The sequence below is a fragment of the Gymnoscopelus braueri genome, assembly GCF_963280865.1.
Source record: "Gymnoscopelus braueri genome assembly, chromosome: 10".
NCBI classification, from domain to species: Eukaryota; Metazoa; Chordata; class Actinopteri; order Myctophiformes; family Myctophidae; genus Gymnoscopelus; species Gymnoscopelus braueri.
The window spans coordinates 36,517,261-36,523,260 of NC_137611.1; the positions used below are offsets into that span (position 1 = coordinate 36,517,261).

General features: G+C 37.2%; 1 long non-coding RNA gene across 2 annotated transcripts; it reads left to right on the forward strand.

Moving 5' to 3' along the window:
* Window positions 1–1,774: 1,774 nt before the first annotated feature.
* LOC308093773 lies at window positions 1,775–6,000 on the forward strand. Of its 2 annotated transcripts, none has more exons than XR_013933894.1 (3): window positions 1,775–3,649; window positions 4,176–4,694; window positions 5,394–6,000. It is a non-coding gene; the product is annotated as an uncharacterized lncRNA (long non-coding RNA). The 2 variants fall into 2 exon arrangements; XR_013933895.1 differs by having other exon boundaries at window positions 4,176–4,670.

The following is a 6,000-nucleotide window of genomic DNA, read 5'->3' on the forward strand; positions in this document are numbered from 1 at the left end:
AAACATCTATAAACATTGTCACCATAATCCAGCTGATATAAAAACACACACCATCACCAACTGCCCACAAGCAGGTGGGGAAACAAGAAAACTCAAGTAAATTTGAGTTTAAAACATCAATGTGGTGTTTGAAATTGTTATCATAAACCAAATACCAACGTATCTCTAATACTCCCACTATAGCTCCGTTACGAACGCTTTGAAAATCACCAAAACTCAACGTCATCAGGATGAAAACACAAGCTAGCTTTCACTTTTCACCAAAATCACCCAACATCACCATAAAAGTTCTATTTCACAAGCGACAGGATGACTTGAGTGATTTATAACGACAACATGCTGTCATTTTTTCAAATGTAAACATTAGTTATCTATGAGGCTAAAAACAAAACGAGCCGTTGAAATGTTACACAATGAGTTCAGTTAGCGTCTGAACATGTATTTAACTCACTTCACGGTACAACCACAATTCCGTTAAGGTGGCATTTTGAAGGAAGTCAACTTACCTTTAAACTTGACGTCGACGACGAACTTGACGTTGGCTTCCAAAAACAGAAGAAAAAGTTGACCACAAGTTTAAACTGCAGAAACTGTTGAAAGTTTAACGACAAAACAAAACCGTTGATCAAAACAAACAGTAACTTCCTCTCAGATTTGTGTTGTTTTCTCGGAGCTCATGTGATGCGACTGATCCAAAGAGTATCTGAAGCGCAGTAACGTCTTTTCTGGAGGACTGGTCCTTATGCACCTGCTGGATGAGGCCGCTTCCTGCAACGCCATTGGCCCAGGCTGGATTCGTCTATAAACACGCCTTCTGATTGGTCCCCAAACTGGGCACTCAACTAGCATCCTCTGGCACGCCCATTCCGCCGGGGGTTGACGTAATTCATTATAAATTTATATAAACACGTTCCTCCTCGGAGTTTTTAGTTAAGTACTTATAATAATAATAATAATAATAATAATAATAATAATAATAATCATTATTATTATTAATAGAATACTTTTATTTCAGTTTGTATTAGTTTTAGTGTTAGTTTTATTTATTTTTGTAATATGAGGTAGTTATTAGGGTTGGGATGAGAGACTCAAAAAGCTCAGAATAAATATTGGATTTTTCTCACTATTTTTGGTTGTTAAATTCGTTTTAGTTAGTTTGAAAACACACAGACAGTACAACTTCTGTGTGTCTGACAAAATACAATAACATTTAAGGTTGTGTCACTTTAAGAAAAATATCAGATTGAATTTCGTTTATAAACACTTTAAACTATCTCACCATAGTGATAGATTTAATTTAACTTTTTGTTAATAATAAAAAATATAGCCCAATGTATTTATATAAAGAATAAAAAATAAAGCGTAGTTATATTTTTTTTCTACAATTATTTATACCCACGCAAGGTAAACGTAACCTTACGTTACACCTATGTTGACGTCACAGGAAGCGTCACTTGGCACGCTGTTGTTTTTGTTTTTATTCAAATAGGCCATGCAGCCGCAAAACCAGTGTTGCCATGTCCGCTTATTATAAGCGACTTTGGGCTTCTTCTTTTGTAAAGTTGCTTGAAAATATTGGAAGTTGCTGGTTGCGGTTTTTTGGGCTTGTTTCTAAAGTGCAGTTGCTTATTTGGGCTTGTTAGAGAGCTTGTTAAGATTATTTTGTTTCTTTGTTGTGAAAATAGCCAAGTCGCTGCTTTTGGGCTTGTTTTCATAGACCTGGTTGCTTATTTCTTTCGCAGAGTCTGGCAACACTGAACGCTGTACGGTTGCTGTGAACATTTTGACAGAGAACTGACAGTTGACTGACTTTTGACATCATCCAACGAAGGACAACGTTACCTGAGACGATGGAGAAGACGGTCAAACGTGTTTATTATGGAAAAGTGTATAATATTACATTTTATTTAGAGCAGATGGTTTGTTTATAGCTGTAGTATACAACCCTCGTAGACGTATATTCTGACGTCTTCAATCTACGAGAGTTGTAGGGTTCACGCCCCATGGAGACCTGGACTTTCTGCACTATGCCCCGTAGACACTCCAAACATGTACAAATGTGAAAATAAAGGTGCTTAACCCCAAGCCTAAAATGTTAACTGGCTCTACGGGGTAGTAGTTTAATGTAATAATCCATATCTTTCAATGAAGAAGTGTTTTAATGCCGTCTGTGGCCGAACGCCATTTTTTCACCCTCGTTTACTTCCTGTTTACATTTAGTGTAATTCCGGGTTCCACTGGATGCGCCCCGTCACTACCCGTCACTACCGCCCATTGGGAACTTCCGACAGAATCGGCCACAGACGGCATTAAAACACTTATTTATTGAAAGATATGGATTATTACATTAAACTACTACCCCGTAGAGCCAGTTAACATTTGGGGCTTGGGATTAAGCACCTTTATTTTCACATTTGTACATGTTTGGAGTGTCTACGGGGCATAGTGCAGAAAGTCCAGGTCTCCATGGTGCGTGAACCCTACAACTCTCGTAGATTGAAGAAGTCAGAATCATAAATACGTCTACGAGGGTTGTATACTACAGCTAGTTTGTTTACCTGCTTGTGGTTAATTTGAAACGTTAGCCTTGTTGTTTTCTCTACACTATGATGACCCTCTGTCGTTTGTTGACTAGGGTTCATACTCTGATCACTTTTAAGTCGCTGTGGATCAACATGAGTGTCTGCTAATATAATAGTATAGTAATAGTAATAGTAGTCTATAATAAATGGGAGTCGATTTATATTGCATCCACCAAAGGGTGGATGCAAAGAGTTGCATTTTCCACATTTGTTGGTTGGGTACAAATGCAGGCCAGGCCTACTCAAATGTAAACGGTCGGTTACATTTCCTGACAAACAGCTATAACACTGAGGATTTTAATCAGTGGTTCTCAGAGTGCTTTTTAATGTCAGTGACCCCCATATTAATATGTATTTGGCCATCTGAAAACATATTGTGCCAGGGACCCCCATACAAGATTTATGTTGCTAAAATGTTTCAATAATATTCCACATTTGTTGTGAGCATGTAGATCTGCTATTTTCAAATAGCTGATCTGAAGTACCATATAAAGGATTAAAGTGTTTAAACTGATTTTGATATTATATTAACTAATTTTGCTGGAGACCCCTTTAGTTGGAACCCATTCAAGGACCCCTGGAGGTACACCAATGGACCCTTAAACAGTTACAATTGCTCACTCTCAGAGTTACAAACGGACAAATGAACACTGATGATTTACTGTGTAAAGAACTAACTGGATACTTTTCCATCCATCCATATTCAACCACTTATCTCTGGAGTCGAGTCAAGGGGGGCGACAGTTCCAGCAGAGAGTTCCCGACTTCCCTTTCGGGGCAACATTAACCACTTCATCGTGGGGGATCCTGAGGCATTCCAAGGCCAGCGTGGGGATATAATCCCCTCATATGGTTCTGTCTTCTCCATGGTCTCCTCCAATACTTTATACTTCTTCCTCATACAGGATACATCCCCATGGTGACAGTGAGGAGGGCGCCAGTGGAGGATGCCTCACAGATGAGTTGGTTCCCGTGTCTGACCGACGATTCTGACACGGACAGTAACACCTGTGTTTCTCCTCCTCCGTCGCCAAGAGGAAGAGAGGACCCATGGCTGGTTGGGTGAAGTATGTACATCTGTTGGTCACTTGTTGTCATGTTTTTGTTACTTACTGTTACTGTTACTTTTTGTGTGTTTAAGAATGTTATTTAGATCAGTGCTTCTCACAACATTTCATGTCCAGGACCCCCAAATGGATAGATATTTGGCCTCATCTGAAAATATTCTGTGCCAGGGACCCCCAGAAAATTCAAAATTATTCAATATTTTCCAAACATTTTCAATATTTTTCAAATATTTACAAAAATAGCAGATGTACAAGCTCACAAAGTGACGCACTGTGAGCTTCTACATCTGCTATTTTTGAATAGCCAACATATGGATAAAGTGGTTAAAATGATTGTGATGCTGTATTAACACGTTTTTCTCGGGGCCCCCTGGAACCTCCCCAAGGCCCCCGGGGACCCCACTTTGAGAACCAATGATTTAGATAGCATTATTTCTGTACTCTATTTATGTGACTATTTTACCTTGTTGTTTATTGACTGGAGTTCATGCTTACTCTACTTATTCCCATCTCTCACTTTTTGCAGGAGTATGCGAGCCTTCCTCCAGCAGAGATACATTGGTCAAAGCACGGCAGGCAAGAGACCAGAAAAGGACACCTGCCCAGGAAAGTCCTGCCAAGGAGAATGCCGGCTAAGTTCACATTCAACAAATCTTTAACCATTTAAACCCTATATACTTTGTTGACTTGAGTTAGGGGTCTATACTTTCCCCCGTCCTTTTTCCCCTCTGCACTAAATAGCCAATCCACAAGTTTCCAATGCTACACGTTGTGAGTAGAATTTCTACATTCTTGTTGTGTTTATGAATATCCATGAGTTTGGTATGCGTGTACATTTACCACCACTAACCTCTACTTAAACTACGTCTGAAGTTTATTTAGTTTAATTTATCAAAGGAAAATCAGCTCAAGTTACAAATCACTATATTTTCTCCAACAGAACGATGAAGATCTCATCTCAAACAGGAGGACGTGCATCCTCATAGATGCTCCCAACAACCGCAGGATGGTTCAGAGGAAGGTTAGTTAGCAAAACGTTCATATGGTAAGTTCACCATAAGTAACATGGTTACTAGTTACATTGCACACAGATTATGTATTCAAACAAACGTGTAAATCATGTTCTAATTTGTTATTCATTTTATAAGTACAACACCAAATTAAATTGCGAAATTGTACCTTGTTTTTATTTATTATATTTTAATTTCATTAAGGAGGGAACTTACCGACATATACAAGCACCAACAGACCTTCATTTTCATTTCCCACTCCCCCGATATATTTTGTGATAGCCATAAGTATCATAGTTATATTATATCTGCACAAGTCTTACAGTATGTACAATATGTGCATATTGGTGAAATAAATAAAAACAAGGATACAATATTTTGATTAAATGTTGAATTGTAGTTCAAATGAATAACTATTTAGAACATTTCGTGACTTACATTGTTTGAATACGTAATATGTAACTAGTAACTATCTTAGTTATGGCAAGACATAACTTACTATTCTATGTATGCTTTGTTCATGTGGTTTTAATTTGCAAGATATTTACGTATTGTAGTCGAGAAAGGGCTGGACATTCAATTAAATCAATTCAATGTAATCTTTATTTCAGACTCAAGGTCCATATCACATACAAAAAGACAGAATACACATAAAAAAAAACAATAAATAACAAAACAACAATATTGATATGACATTGATAATAATAACACCTGTGTTTCTTCTCCATTCACAGAGACCATCTTCTTCCTGCGTCGCCACCACGAGGCCTGGACCCTGCCAACGATGAAGGTTTTCAGCCAAGCACGGAACCTCAGGCCCCTTTGAGCCACACTGGCATTGATGGACACTACTATCGACATTTACTTGAGTATTTTTTGTTTTTGTTTTTGTTCATATCGTACACCACTGCGAGATGGGTCCTTGTCTTAGACAAGCTGTCAAGCTGTCAAGCTTTGAGTAGTATTATTTTACAGTATTACTTTCAGTATTACTTTCTTTTGTTTTAGACAAACTTCAACCATTGTAAATAGTCGTTAATTTGTACAAAAAGTATGCTTTTTGTTTGAAGAAAACTGCAACAGTTCTGTAAATAATAGTGTCATATTGTATATTGACTATGGTTTCATGTTTTATTTTGTTTTTTAATCTTGTTATTATTTTGTACATAAAGTATTATTTCATCTTTTGTTTTGTACATTGAATATGGTTTAATATTTTATTGTGTACATTCAGTACAGTATCTTTTCTTTAAAGTAAACCATAACAGTTGTAGTTTAGTAAGTAATTAAGTTTGTTATAGGTTGTGTAATAAATAATATATTTTAAATGATAATCATATA